Below are 16,731 nucleotides of genomic sequence, written 5' to 3' on the forward strand. Positions count from 1 at the left end.
ACAAAGACCCTTAACATCTTCCTGAGCATGTCCCGGTTCTTTCCCATCGTTCTCCATAGAGATATCCTCAAATATAGGTATCTCTTCTTCATCAAATTCCACTGCAACATCCCTTGATTTCTTATAATCTATGTTCTCATCAAAGACGCATCTTTACTTAATTCAATTCGATGATCCTCCTTGATATAGATTATATATGATTTTGATGAAGCACTATATCCCACTAATATTCCCTTTAGACTGGTTGGATCTAGCTTCTTCCTCTTATCGTTAAGTATATGAATATACACACGACACACAAATATATGAAGTTGATCCTGTTGGAAATAATACTTTGGGGGGGGGGGGGGGGGGTGTGAATCAGTATTAGCAAATCAATAACATTTTCATTCCATAATCAGATTCATTTACACTACTTCAGTGAAGGGAAATTCTGTATTAAAGGCAACTAGCGTATATCCAACAAGCTTATGATTCATTTAATTCATCATATGTTGATCTTTAATCAATGCATCAGTACTTCATTAACCATATAAACAGTAACCAGGTGCAGTAAAAACAGAATTGACCATCACACATAAGAAACACACATGAACACCAAGATTTAAGGTGGAAACCCAATGCAGGAAAAAAACCACCTGCTACTGTCTTCTTTAATATAAGAAAAACTTATTTACAATCTTGTACTGGTGCAGATTCATACCATCATGCAGGCACCTACCTACGAAGGGCTACAACCTTCTCTCGTTCTCCATATTCTATTTGAAGGGAGCTATAACCCCCTAGCTCTTATACTAGCTGATATGTTTACTAGTACGTAGGCACAGACCTACAGAAGGATACAACCTTCTCTCTTCCCCCAGGACCAAGTTTCATAAATTTTCATACTGGATACTCCTGGAACATAAGAACACAATCTAAAGGCCATGTTTCATCCAATTTTCATACTGGACCCATCAACAACATTGAAGCTCAAAATCAATCACCACTGGATCTTTAGAATACTGTCATCAAAACACAGTCACCAAAATCACAAAGTAGAACCTAGAACTCTGCAACAACCACTAGAACCAACTGTAAATTCAAATATCATATCTCATAATGTATACGCTACTCTAATGAACTAAACAACATGTATACGTGCTTTTACCAAAGCCAACTAGTGTGTACATCTGCAAATAATTTTGTAGCTATTATAGACTTAGTTATACCTAGATCATAACATTTACAGAATAACCCATGTGTCATATTACTATAATTGGCTTCAAACGATGACTAAAATTTGCATATATATTACTATTAGTAGCTAATTTACAGTATCTTATAACACGACAAACATTTTGGTCATATTTCTTTGATCATTAATTGATTTTCTTGGGTGATCATGTAGTAATATATTTTGTTGTATATTTGGTCATTAATTATGGCAATTAATGACTAAGTCAATGACTAAATTAATAACCAAATTTATGACTAAATATACTATTAAATGATAAAACTGAGACAACTAATTAATGACTAAGCTAAAAATGACTAAAATTTGGTTGCGTTATAAGATACTATAAATTAGCTACTATTGGTCACCGATTGAAAAATGGTCATTTATATGCAATTTTTAGTCATTTTTTTAGTAAGTAATCAGCCATTTTGTACTAGTGTTAATAGGAGGAAGGTTCCACTTCAATAATATTTTCCATGTATTCAACATACCTTTAATACCTCTTCGGTCTCTTACTTTCCTTGGATGTTACTGATGCTTTATGTCCTTCTACCTATTGAAGAACAATTTTTAGCCAAAAAAGTCTCTTCTGATTTTTTTGAGAAATTACTTGTTGTATAGGCTCACAAGGACCCTTAACATCTTCCTGAGCATGTCCCGGTTCTTTCCCATCGTTCTCCATAGAGATATCCTCAAATATAGGTATCTCTTCTTCATCAAATTCCACTGCAACATCCCTTGATTTCTTATAATCTATGTTCTCATCAAAGACGCATCTTTACTTAATTCAATTCGATGATCCTCCTTGATATAGATTATATATGATTTTGATGAAGCACTATATCCCACTAATATTCCCTTTAGACTGGTTGGATCTAGCTTCTTCCTCTTATCGTTAAGTATATGAATATACACACGACACACAAATATATGAAGTTGATCCTGTTGGAAATAATACTTTGGGGGGGGGGGGGGGGGGGGGTGTGTGAATCAGTATTAGCAAATCAATAACATTTTCATTCCATAATCAGATTCATTTACACTACTTCAGTGAAGGGAAATTCTGTATTAAAGGCAACTAGCGTATATCCAACAAGCTTATGATTCATTTAATTCATCATATGTTGATCTTTAATCAATGCATCAGTACTTCATTAACCATATAAACAGTAACCAGGTGCAGTAAAAACAGAATTGACCATCACACATAAGAAACACACATGAACACCAAGATTTAAGGTGGAAACCCAATGCAGGAAAAAAACCACCTGCTACTGTCTTCTTTAATATAAGAAAAACTTATTTACAATCTTGTACTGGTGCAGATTCATACCATCATGTAGGCACCCACCTACGAAGGGCTACAACCTTCTCTCGTTCTCCATATTCTATTGGAAGGGAGCTATAACCCCCTAGCTCTTATACTAGCTGATATGTTTACTAGTACGTAGGCACAGACCTACAGAAAGATACAACCTTCTCTCTTCCTCCAGGACCAAGTTTCATAAATTTTCATACTGGATACTCCTGGAACATAAGAACACAATCTAAAGGCCATGTTTCATCCAATTTTCATACTGGACCCATCAACAACATTGAAGCTCAAAATCAATCACCACTGGATCTTTAGAATACTGTCATCATAACACAGTCACCAAAATCACAAAGTAGAACCTAGAACTCTGCAACAACCACTAGAACCAACTGTAAATTCAAATATCATATCTCATAATGTATACGCTACTCTAATGAACTGAAACAACATGTATACGTGCTTTTACCAAAGCCAACTAGTGTGTACATCTGCAAATAATTTTGTAGCTATTATAGACTTCAGTTATACCTAGATCATAACATTTACAGAATAACCCATGTGTCAGTATTCAGATCTAGATTATACATAAACAAACTAGATAATGATAATTCATTTCAAACCTTAAGATCCCGATCCATCATTAGATATTTATCCCTTATCAACCGCTAAGGTTCATCCTTGATTCAGATAAAGCAAAGCACCATAAGCCAATAACCTGCATACTAGATCTCACACTTTATCAGATATTTTATCCTTGCACCCCTTGGCCTAATGATCTTCTACTTCTTATATAGTTTTAGGCCTTTCTCAATACCATGGACCAAAACCACTTAGGACCAATACCTTGGATCAAATACCTAGGGTCAATACCTCGGACCAAATACCTTGGACCAATACAATGGATCAAGATACCATGGACCAAATACCTCGGACCAAAAACTTAGTTTCCCAACATATACACGCTTTGCCTTCTGTGAAAGTGTGTGTGTATATATACACTACTTGTGTTCAGTGAACCTATGTGTATACGCAACTTGGACAAGGTGAACCTGCGTATACCTATCTTTCTTCATTCTCTGTTGTCTGATCTGTAATTCTTTGCTTGTTAATCTTCTGCACTATCATCTGAGTGAGTTGCCACCAAGGACAACACCTAAATCATAATGTCAACAATCTCCCCCTTTGACTTGATGGCAACAACAACACCAAGACACTCTCCCCCTTTGACATCAAGGGAAAAGGGCGGACCAAGATATTCTCTCCCTTTGATATACATTATGATGTCCATACTCCCCTGAGTACATGCTGAAATCTCTGATTGATCTCCCCCTTTGTACATGCTAAGATGTACCAATCCGTCCATGCTCCCCCTGAGCACATGCAAAGTCTGAAAAAGAATAACATGACTCTACAACTCAACTAAGTGAGTATGACCTTCCTATCACCAATGCCCCATACATACATCAATCTCCCAACCAAGTGGGGATATACCAAATTTGACTCATCCACCCAACCAGGTGGGGATATACCAATTGTTTATGTATGACAAAAACAAGAAACATTACATCATCCATCCCATGCATAGTGGGGTTACAAATTAGGCCTTTTCATGACCTTTATATTAAATGATATGCATAACATATATAACAGAGACAACCGATCTTAAACAAGACCATGATAGTCATCAACAACTATCATACACCATATATGATCTGCACCATCAACAACATTAGGATCAACAACCTGTATATTTCCATCATCAAAGGAGTCACCTGAATCAAAACAACTATGCGGATCTGTATCAAGATCTTCTAAGATAATGCCAAAAATGCATTATTAGAAGCATATGCTCCCCTTGAACCTATGCCAACTTATGAATAGCAACACATACCATCATCAAACAGAGAAGATAAATAACTGAATCATATCTGACTCCTTTTCCTGAGTCTGTCCCGCTGATTTTTCTTCAAAACACCATATACACGATTGTGCAACATCTAACTTGTGTATATACGCCACTTCTCTTCATAATCGATATGTATGAAAATTGGAATACTGAAGTTTTACACTTTCAGCTTCCCCTAGGTCTGTTATGTCTGCAAACTGAGCTATGCCACATCTTTCTGACAATAATTCTGTCTTCTTCAATACCTTGGATTCTGATGATGTATGTTCCTTTTGGTTTGGTGTCTGAAATTTTCTCCCGCATTCCTTTACTTTATGTCCAAACTTGTTACACGCATAACAGCTTACATGTTTCATATTCCTTTTATTGCAATCAATAGCTTTGTGACCAAACATATTGCAAGCAAAACAATATCCATTAAAGTACCTGGAACGTGATGATTTTTTTGTGTGATAGTCTTGAACCATTCTACTTCTGCATCTGGCTGCAACATGTCCAAAATTATGACATATTTAAAACATTCAACATCATTCCTTGAAGGAAATAATCTACTATCACTTCCACAGTTAGGAGTAAAAGATTTTCTTTGAAGAATTTCTTTCCTTGGTTGTTGATGGGGTTGACTTTTTATTCCTTTGTTGAGCATCTCAGATTTTTCATTGGAGTTTCTTACCTTACCTTGTGAACTAGATTCACCTTCATGAAAACCAAGACCAGTCTTTACAATGGGCGAACATTTAACTTTGAGAATTTCATCTAGCGTTTCTAATCCTTTAGCAAATCTAAGATTCAGAGTCTTTGTCTTTTCAAGTTCTTTCCTTAGACTTACTACTTCACATTCTAACACTTCATTGTGTTTGTCCTTTTCAGTGAGTTGATGTGTCACTATGTTTATGACTGTATATCTTTTTCTGCTAAACTGACTTTAAGTTGACTGATTTCTTTAAGGAAATCTTCCTTTTCTAAGGCATTATTTTCATATGCCATGAGTAGTTTAATTTCTTGATCATCTTCATCAATATTGGACAAGCCATCACTATCATCATGAGTATAATAACTTCTATTATCTTTTTTAGACATCTTTCCTTTGTTCTGAGGGCATCTAGTAGCGTAATGACCAACTCTACCACAAGAAAAGAATTTGAAAGGTAGCTTACCTTTGAACCTTCCAGAACCCCATTGAAGCTTCTTGAAAAAATTTACCTCATATCTTCTTCTAAAATGTGTCCTAATTCATTGAGTTTTTCTTTCCCCTTTTTTGATGCTTTAAATGTGGCTTCTCTCATATCTGATGGTCCTCCTTTTCTCATCTCAAAGGCAGTTAAGATTCCGTGAAGTTGCATCATAGTGGTATTTTGCAAATCCTGTTTTTCTTCTATGGTAGACATTTTGGGTTCAAATTTAGCAGACAAGGATCTCAAAACTTTATCAACTAAGGCAACTTCCTTAATTTCTTCACCCAGATTCTTCATACAATTGACAACCTCATCTATACGTAGGAAGTAATTAGCTATGTTTTCATCACTATGCATCTTAAGAGTTTCATACTGAATTCTGAGAGTTTGAAGCTTAGCACGTTTTACCTTAGAGTCTCCTTCGTAGCTCAGAACGATTTTGTCCCATATTTCTTTGGCTGATTTGAGCTGCATGACCTTGACAAATTCTGATTTTGACAAACTTCCCAATAAAATAGTGACAACTTTGGCATTGGTTTCATATTCCTTTTTACCTACCGTATCTGTAGGAATTGTTGTTGGGAATGTATATCCTCCTTCCACAATTTCCCAGACATCTGTTCCAAGCAATTGTAGATAGGTTGTGGTTCTTATTTTCCAATAAACAAAATTGCTCCCATCGAAGATTGGTGGTTTGATGGATCCCATGCTTTCTTGATTATTCATGTTGATGGATCTCCCTTCAAGTGATCAATCTTCTTCTGAAGGACCTGCTATGATACCAATTGTTGGAAATAATACTTCGGGGGGGTGAATTAGTATTAACAAATCAATAACTTTTGCATTCCATAATCAGATTCATATATGCTACTTCAGTGAAGGGAACTTGTGTGTACACGCAACTATATTAAAGGAAACTAGCATATATCCAGCAAACATATGACTCAGTTAATTCATCATATGTTGATCTTTAATCAGTGTATCAGTACTTCATTAGCCATATAAACAATAACTAGGTGTAGTAAAAATAGAACAGAACATCACACATAAGAAACACACATGAACACCAAGATTTAAGGTGGAAACCCAATGCGGGACAAAAACCACCTGCTATTGTCTTCTTTAATATAAGAAAAACCTGTTTACAATCTTGTACTGGTGCAGACTCATACCAGCACGTAGGCACCCACCTGCAGAAGGTTACAACCTTCTCTTGTTCTCTAGCTTCTACTGGAAGGGAGCTACAACCCCCTAGCTCTCGTACTAGCTGATATGTTTACTAGTACGTAGGCGCAGACCTACAGAAGGCTATGACCTTCTCTCTTCCTCCAGGGACCACGTTTCATAAATGTTCATACTGGATACTCCTTGTTAGGCCCCTATACTACTAGTGTAACCCCTTATTGTTATTAGTAGAACCCACTTATTATATTGATGTGCCCATGTAGTGCCCATATTGTTACTATTGTGCCACATAGAAGCCCACTATTGTTATTATTGTGCCCTTACATTATTATTGTTATGTCAGCTCTAATTATGTTATGACCCCTTAGACTCTTATATATAGAAAGGAGGTCTTTTCATTTGTATCATCCAAGAATTGTTCATTTATGTAATGTAAAGGAGGTTGCCCCCTTGAAGAGGCTAAATTCTAAGGCATTGATCTTTCTTTTCTATCTTTTTCTTGAGTTGGTTTCATAACATTTGGTATCAGAGCTTTGGATTCTAGGGTTTCGCTGCTCCAAATAGGTCATCGAGGCATTTTCGCTATAACTTTTTTTTCTACAACATTTTAGAAGCTAAAAAAAAAACCATTTGAGAAGAAATCGTGCTGAACCTTGGGTCCAAATTTTAGAGCTTTTCACGCTATATTTGTGGATATATGATCTGAGGAAGTTGGTCTTTTTGCAGACTCTTGAATTACATTCCAAACAGTGACCTGGGGAAAATCGTCATAACTTTCTCTCTGAGCATTGGATTTAAATTTCATAAGAAGTTACAGAAAGAGGATGGACTGTAGTTTCTTGTATATATTTTTTAGAGTCAAAGGTCGAAACAGTGACACGTGGCACTTCATAAAAGTTCATTCTTCTAGAAAGGTCTATAATCAGGTCATCTTGGGAGATTGTGCATAACTCTTTCATGGAGAATCCAATTTGGATCAGACTGGTGGCATTGGAAAGAGGATGCAGAGGGCTACTATAGGTCGCAATTTCAAAACTTAAGATCAAAAAGTACAAAGTTACAGTCGTTTCAAGATCAAGCTCCTAAAATCAAGAAAAAGCAAGATGAGGAAGTTTGATGGCAAGGATCCGGTAAATTGGATACTTCAAATGGAGCAATATTTTGATCTACATGGTGTACCACTGTTACAAAAGATATGTATTGCATCTTCATATTTAGAACCGGATCAATTTTTATGGTATGAAGGGCTTTGTTCTCGTAAAAAACTTGTTACGTGGTCAATTTTCATGGAGGAAATGGTAGCACATTATGAGGATACAAAGAGCAACACCTTCTTTAGAGCAACACCACAACAATTGGAAAGAGTAAAAGGGTTTTGTGACATAGTGGAAAGCAAAATTATGGAAACTAGGAAGCATACCCCTCACAACTATAAACATGGAAGTGTTGTTTCTCCTAGCCTTCCACAACCTACAAGGGTTACACCACAACAATTGGAAGAAAAAAGAGAAAAAGGGCTTTGTTACAATTGTGATAGCAAATGCACTAAAGGTTATAAGTGTGCTGAGAAGAAATTATTTTACATAGAATATGAAGAGGAAGAAGAAAAGGATCAGGAAACATCAAAAGAAGAGGATATACGCCAGGACCCCACCCCAAAGAAAGAAGAAATGAATCAGACCATATCTTGTAAAGCATTGGCAAGAATTACCACTCCTCAAACTCTCAAGATAGAAGGACATATCAAGAAGAAAAAGGTGCAAGAAGTGAAAGATGACATCGAGAAAGAAGAAATGAATCCAACCATATCTTGTAATTCATTGGTTGAAATTACCACTCCTCAAACTATCAAGATAGAAGGACATATCAAGAAGAAAAATGTTCAAGAAGTGAAAGATCACATCGAGCATCAAGAAATGAATCTGACCATATCATGTAAACGTTTGGAAGAAATTGCCACTCCTAAAAATCTAGAGATAGAAGGACATATCAAGAAGAAAAAGGTTCAAGCAGTGAAAGATCACATCGAGCATCAACAACAAGTTCTCCAACTTTTAAAGGATAACGCCACTTCGGTGCAAAATCAAACGAAGCAACAGGTAGATCAACATCATAGTGAAATTTTTTTTGATGTAGGTGATTTGGTATTTTTACTGCTACATCTCAACGAAGCTATTTATGAGAAGGAAATGTTGGCAATACTACATGCACTTAAAAAATGGTGACCTTATCGAATGGGAAGACTCTTCAAGGAGGAGGATGTGGAAGCATTGTTTTGTGCTATTTCTATTATCCAACCAGATTGGATAAACAAAGCAAGGGATGAATGGAAGAAGGACGAAGAAGTATGGCCACTTATTCAAAAGTTGCAAAAGATCCCAATTCAAACAATATTGCCAGAAATTGAAGAGGAAGGAAAAATCATGTTGGAACCTGGAGCAGTCACAAAAACAAGAACCCGAAAGCTACGAAATCGATCAATTTCAGAGTATCTCATCAAGTGGAAGAACTTACCCACTGAATATTCCACATGGGAGGACAAAATTTTTATACAGAAGCATCAAGAACTACTCAAGCGTTGAGGACAATGCTTTTTTAAGGAGAGGGGCATGTTAGGCCCCCATACTACTAGTGTAACGCCTTATTGTTATTAGTACAACCCACTTATTATATTAATGTACCCATGTAGTGCCCAAATTGTTACTATTGTGCCACATAGAAGCCCACTATTGTTATTATTGTGCCCTTACATTATTATTGTTATGTCAGCTCTAATTATGTTATGACCCCTTAGACTCCTATATATAGAAAGGAGGTCTTTTCATTTGTATCATCCAAGAATTGTTCATTTATGTAATGTAAAGGAGGTTGCCCCCTCGAAGAGGCTGAATTCTAAGGTGTTGATCTATCTTTTCTATCTTTTTCTTGAGCTGGTTTCATAACACTCCTGGAACATAACACCACAATCTGAAGGCCTTGTTTCATCCAATTTTCATACTGGACCCATCAACAACATTGAAGCTCAAAATCAATCACCACTAAATCTTCAGAATACTGTCATCAAAACATAGTCACCAAAATCACAGAGAAGAACCCAGAACTCTACAACAACCACTAGAACCAACTGTAAATTCAAATATCATATCTCATAATGTATACGCTACACTGATGAACCGAAACAGTGTGTATACGTCCTTTTACCAAAGCCAACCAGTGTATACATTTGCACATAATTTTGCAGCTATTACAGACTTGAATTATACCCAGATCATAACATTTACAGAATAACCCATGCATCATTATTTAATTCTAGATTATACATAATCAAACCAGATAATGATAATTCATTTCAGGCCTTAAGATCTCGATCCATCATTAGATATTTATCCCTCATCAACCGCTAATTCATCCTTGATTCAGATCAAGCAAAGCACCATAAGCCGATAACCTGCATACTAGATCTCACACTTCATCAGATATTTTATCCTTGCACCCCTTGGCCTAATGATTTTCTCCTTCTTATATAGTTTTAGGCCTTCTCAATACCATGGACCAAAACCACTTACGACCAATACCTTGGACCAAATACCTAGGGTCAATACCTCAGACCAGAAACTTAGTTTCCCAACATATACATGTTTTTCGTTCTGTGAAAGTGCGTGTGTACGTAAATGCTACTTGTGTTCAGTGAACCTGCATGTATACATAGCTTGGTCAAGGTGAACCCGCGTATAACTATCTTTCTTCATTCTCTGCAGTTTGATCTATAATTCTTTGCTTGTTAATCTTCTGCACTATCATCTAAGTGAGTTGCCATCAAGGAAAACACTTGTATCATAATGCCAATAGCTCCAAACTTGGATTCTTTCCTATAAATACTTATTCGAGATTCATATTGTTAAGTATAATGTGAGGACTTCAATTTTGTAAGTAGATAGTTGTCATGCATGCCTCTCCCCATAGGAATTGAGGGAGATCTTAATCATGTAGCATATCCATGACACATTATTCAATAGCATGGTTGTTATTTTTTTCCACACCAATAAGTTCATGATAATATGGAACAATGAGCCCCTCTTAATTTCTTCTTCCTTGCAGAAAGATATTAATAATTTAGAGTTGTATTCGCCATTGTTTTATGACCTTAGAGTTTTAATACTTCTCTCGGTTAGGTTTTCCACTTCATTCTTTAACTCCTAAAACTTTTAGAATACCCCATCCTTATTCTTGAGAAGGTATAACCAAGTTTTCCTTGAGTAATCATCAATGAAGGTTACAAAATATATTGATTCCCACCAAGAGACTTTATTACCATAGGTCCACATACATCTGAGTATATGAGATCTAAAATTTCCTTATATTTGGTGTCACTACTTGCAAACAGATTCTTTGCATTATTTCCTAGATCATATCCCTTATAAATCCCTTCATGATCTTCTTTTATTTCAGGGATGACATTGACCATTTGACTCAAAGATGGAAATATCTTACAATGAATATGTCCATACCTTCTATGCCATAGTTCAGAAGGAATTTCTTCTACATGAAATAGGGCTTGAGCTAGGGGTGTATGGAGTCCATAAAATGTCCCCTCACAAATCAAAATCACCCTTGCTTCATTAATACTAGAGCCCTTACCCCAAACCAAAACCTTTCCACCAACAAAAGAAACTATACCACCCTTATCCTCTAGACAAGAAATAGAAAGTGAGTTTTTTTCAATCCTAGAACATATAAAATGTTGTTGAGGTGAATACTTCCACCTGACTTGAGCTCAAACGATGTAGATCTAATTCCTTTTCACTAGATAGGTATTGTTGTCTCCATGTCCGATATAGTGAGATGGGTTTCCCTTAGATATGGTTTTGAGTTGACTAAATTCTCTTGTCATATGTCTGTAGGCACCACTATGAATTACCCATACATTCTCATCATTGAATGTGCCAGATAAAGTGGAGAACAAGCTTCCATTTGTTACTTCCTTTGTGAGCTTGTTGATGATCATCAATAGAAAATTATTTATATATTTAGTGAGATTTAAAAGAGCCTTGAAACCTTTCCTTATAACCCTTTCCATAGTGCCAACAAATATGTGATTTTCAATCTCCTTCTTTCACATTAGCTCTAATACCATGTTGGAAAATATGGAGACTTGTAAATTAAAACTATTTTTCCTTATCATGAAAGATTATTGTGATGGTATTCATTTCTTTATTATTTCTTTAGATATGTTCATCAAGAAATTACCAAAACAATGAAAATCATATAGATACGTAGTACACAAGATATAGGCTCCAAGGGAGGAAAAAACCCCTCCAAGGGGAAACCCCATAAAATGCTTCTCCTCTTATTTAGAATTTGCTTAAAAAAGAGACTTACAAGACCCAAAGACCCAAGCCAATAAACCTACCAAGCCCCAAGCTAACCCCCAGGAATATCTTCCTTGAGATAACTTCCAGAACTTTGATAATGCTACACTGCTACTACAACTTCGACTCCTGAAACAAAATTTCGGCCCTAAAATTTCAACCCCCTGCAACTGCTACAAAATTTCATCCTCTTGCAATTGGTAGCTTCAAAAACCTTAGAGAGATAAGAGAAAATATTCCTTGACCAAATTTTGACTTATGATCTTCTTCTTTGTCCTCCCATCTACTCTTCTTCTTCTTCGCTATTGCAGATCAAACTTGCTTGTGTTGTGTGTCCAAATGAGGCCGAGTTCCTTTGTATTTATAGCCTTTCTTGAGGGTCGAATACTCCTCCTTTAGGACTAATTGATATTTCTCTTGGTTCAACTTGTTCTTGGGATTATCCATGGCTTTTTCTCAACAAAATACATTTTTTTCTTCATTACAATGAGTCTAAATGGGACTATCACACATGACCAATATTATTATTTATTGTAGAAAGACCTAGAAGACCTAAAAGCACAGAAAACACGTGTTTGACTCAAACTTGAGTATGAAACCCATACTCCAAAAATAATATATATATATATATATATATATATATATATATATATATATATATATATAGATATATATATATATATATATATATATATATATATAATTTTTATTTTTATTTTTCTCTCTTTCTTTCTTTATAAATAATATATAATGTCATGATTACAATTATAATGAAGATAGAACCTAGTTACAATTTTCAACAAGGATGGGCTATGGCTGCAACCAAATGGAACTTTCTTCATTTAGTTCTAGAATGTAGGTTTGAATATGGGAATTAGGGTTGACCACTTTATTTAATTAGGAGACATAAGATATTGGATGAATTTAGCATGACTAGGAAGCTATAATTACAATTTACTGACCCATTACATTTGAGAATCTTATAGGGGCCATAAAACTTAGCAACAAGCTTCAACTGGTGGTTATCTTAAAGTTAGGTCATCTTACAAGATTTTAAATGGAGGAAATCCTAATCCCATTCACAAACATGGAATTTGAAATGATATTAACCAACTAATTGCTTCATGTAGTTTGGGGCCATGACTAGATTACCCTTGAGAGTGTAAAGAATGTTAGTTTGAGCTATGATAATTTTGTCATCCTTTTGCATCTTTGAGACTCCTTGTGAGTAAGATAGCATTGATGAGAATTTTTCACCATAAACATCCTCAAAAGGAGTCATTCAAGTAAAACCATGATGAGTTCTATTATATCACTGTTTAGTTAGAGATATTGGTCCCATTAAGATTATCCCATGTTATAAAATCTTTTGCCACACTCTAGTTTGAGATGCTTTATTCACCTATTTTTTAACCTTATCCCTTATGGAAAACTTGGTGTTCCTCAAAAAGTTATTACAAAACACTTTTAAAATTCCATACACATTTATTGTTTTGGCTTCTTTTGTATGTTCGTGACTATCATCAAATAAATATATGCATATATGCAAGTATCCTTAAAACAACTTGTGTATGCCTACAAATTGCACCAAACAAATTTAAATTCTAGATATTCATGCATTTTTAGGTAGTGTTTATGGGTTTGACCAAAATCCACTTACTACAAACCATTCCTTAACCACCCCAACAAATATTTGGTGGTATAAATGGATGCCTTGGGTATGAGAAAAGTCATTACTTTCCATAGTATCCTATCTCTATCAAATTTCCTTATGATACAAATCTGTCTCTCTTTTATTTTAAGCATTTCCCCTTAGGAAACCTTATTTTTCTTATTTTCATCATATCTTTTATCTATTTTGATAAATTCTTAAACACTTTTTGGAGTGGAATACTAGAGAGCAGGACCTTGAATGGCAGAGGTAGGAGTAATCTGGAGGAAAATTATGTGCAGTGCATGCAACAAGGAGAACATATATGTTTCTTTGTCATTTTTAATTATAGTTAATAAAGAGACTCATATTATCGTTCATATCTAATTGTGATATATGGTTAATTTCCATTTTATGCATTGATATTTGATTGAACTAACATTATAAATACATGTATTCTTTGATTTTTCTTCATTTGTTTGTTTTTCACTTGTGTTGGTTGCATGCCTGAAGATTAGGGGCAATGGAAGAAGAAAGGGACAAAGGATCCACTATAAGCACCAAACCTCCATGTAGAAATCTTGTCTAGTAGATTGTTAATTTTTTTGTTTGCATGTTTTTCTTGTTAGATTCTTGAGTTTCTATTGTCTGCTCTACTAAGGTTCTCAACCCTAATCTTAGGAGAAGATTTGCCTCAACGTAACTGGAAACTCCACTAGGGAGAAAGTCCTTATAGTTTCTGTCCTAGGATTGTTTTATAGTCTTAGGGTCTTGTTGAAGTTTTCTTTTAGATTTTTTAATCATTTACAATTTTCTTTACCATCTAGCACAACTTGATATTTCAGATTTGGGATTTTTCTTTTTCTCTTTTACTATCATAGTAGGTATACACAAATTCCTTTGGAAACAATCATGCATATACATGATTTTCTTCAAGAAACATTGCATATTCATGCACTTGGTTTCAACAACAATCACATATCCATCCTTAAGGTGAAAAATTTATCCACTTTCTTGTCTGTTGAAGGGTTTCCTCAGAAAGTATTAAGTTTGATTTTGTCTCTATTTGTATGAATTTATAGGTTGTTGTTCTATAAATTTAACCTCTTTGGTATTTTTCCTTTGTTTACCCAAATTTCTTCTATACCAACCTAAGTTTTGGGCCTTTCCTATCCCTTAGGGTTTTGGTCCCTTAGGTTTTCTTGTTGAATTTTGGTCACATATTTGGCTATATTTTTAGTCATTTTTGCACTTTTTTTGTTTATTGATGTATTGGCATGGTTTCATATCTTTTCCCTTTTATACATAGTTATTGGCTTAACTTGTATTTTTTGAGTTTTTCTTTTGTTGTTGTTTAGTTTACAACTTGAAAAAAGAGAAATATTTATTACTTGTTGTTTGTAGTTTGTTTTTGTTTTTGTTTTTGTTTTGTTTTGTTTTTGTTTTTGCTTTTGTTTTTGTTTTTGTTTTTTGTTTTTGTTTTGTTTTGTTTTGTTTTTTTTTGTTTTTTTTTGTTTTTTTGTTTTTTTGTTTTTGTTTTTTTTGTTTTTTAAGTTGATTTGAAAAGAAAAACTAGTACACATTTCATTTTGTTTGCATCTTATTTTGCATAAAGGTTCTTTCTTCCTTTTTTCTTAGAAAAAATTTAAAAAATATGTTTATTTTCTTTAGCAAGTACTTTTATTTATGGTTTTTCTTATTTTAATTTATATTGAATAAAAAGAAAATCATGTGAGTTTGTTTCCTTTTGTTTGTGCATTTGTGAATGTGTATTTTACTTGCTTGTCTATAGGCCATCTTTTAGGTGGGTTTTCTTAGGGATTTCGTGATTTTTTGTAGCAAACATGATATTATGCACTTTTTTCTTTGAGATAAAGAGGATATATACCGACTTTTTCCCTGTTCAAAATCACATATGTCTGTGGTTTGCCTTCCTAGGGTTACATGGGTTGGCTTTTGGGGCATTTTTTAGTTGCTTTGTCACTTTTTGGCCTATTTCGAGATATCTAAGTAGGTTACATTCACAATAGTTTTATAAATAAATCTATTACCTTCATAAAAAAATGTATATTCATGCAAGTTTCACTCACAAGAGTTGTGTATGCCTCTTGAACGAATGTTTATTCATTTTTTTTTGCTTATTTGTCAATTTTTTTCAATGGTCTTTTAGTAGTCTTGAATGGTATGATCTATTGTAAGTGAATTTCATTCTCAATTTTATCACATTAAATATTGCATTCATTCTCATATGAAAAATAAAAAAACAGAAAAAATCATGAGACTTTCTTATGTTACGTTTCTTGCAATATAGGAAGAAGTTGTTCATTCTTTATGCTTGCTTGAAACTCAATTCATTGAAAGATAGGTGTGAAATTTTCTTTTCCTTTGTTCTTATAAGTTTATTGTTGTAAGAGTATAAAAAAATCGTAATTTGTACTCTCATTGCCTTGAGTTAACAACAATCCTCTAATAGAAATGCCTAATTAATATATACTAGACCCTTTTATTTTTCTTAGCAAACTTATTAGTCTCGGTTTTAAATAGGGATTTGGAAAAGGTGTGGAGAGTAAACCCTCCAAGGTCACTCAAACCAAAAATACAATTTTGTTAATGAGTGTGAATTGCAATGGCATATAGGTTGTTAGGAAAGCTCCTCTAACACAAGAGTTAAGCATCAAGCCATGAGAGAACAAGGAAAGAGAGGTAGCACCTCTCATACTTGTATGAACACCTACCCATGACTATTCCCCCCAACTTACGATTACAAGCTCAAAAATTAGTTTCCTTTCTTAGGTACCATCTAGATGATTGCAAGGGGAATAACTACGATACCTTGGATATATGTTGTACCACTACTATAGTGCTCCTAGAGGGTGCCCCACAAAGTGAGGGTACTTGCACCACTAAAGGC

The sequence above is a fragment of the Pinus tabuliformis genome, chromosome 8 (assembly GCF_031772625.1).
Source record: "Pinus tabuliformis cultivar Carrire ecotype Pingquan chromosome 8, CPIR1, whole genome shotgun sequence".
In the NCBI taxonomy this organism is placed as follows: Eukaryota; Viridiplantae; Streptophyta; class Pinopsida; order Pinales; family Pinaceae; genus Pinus; species Pinus tabuliformis.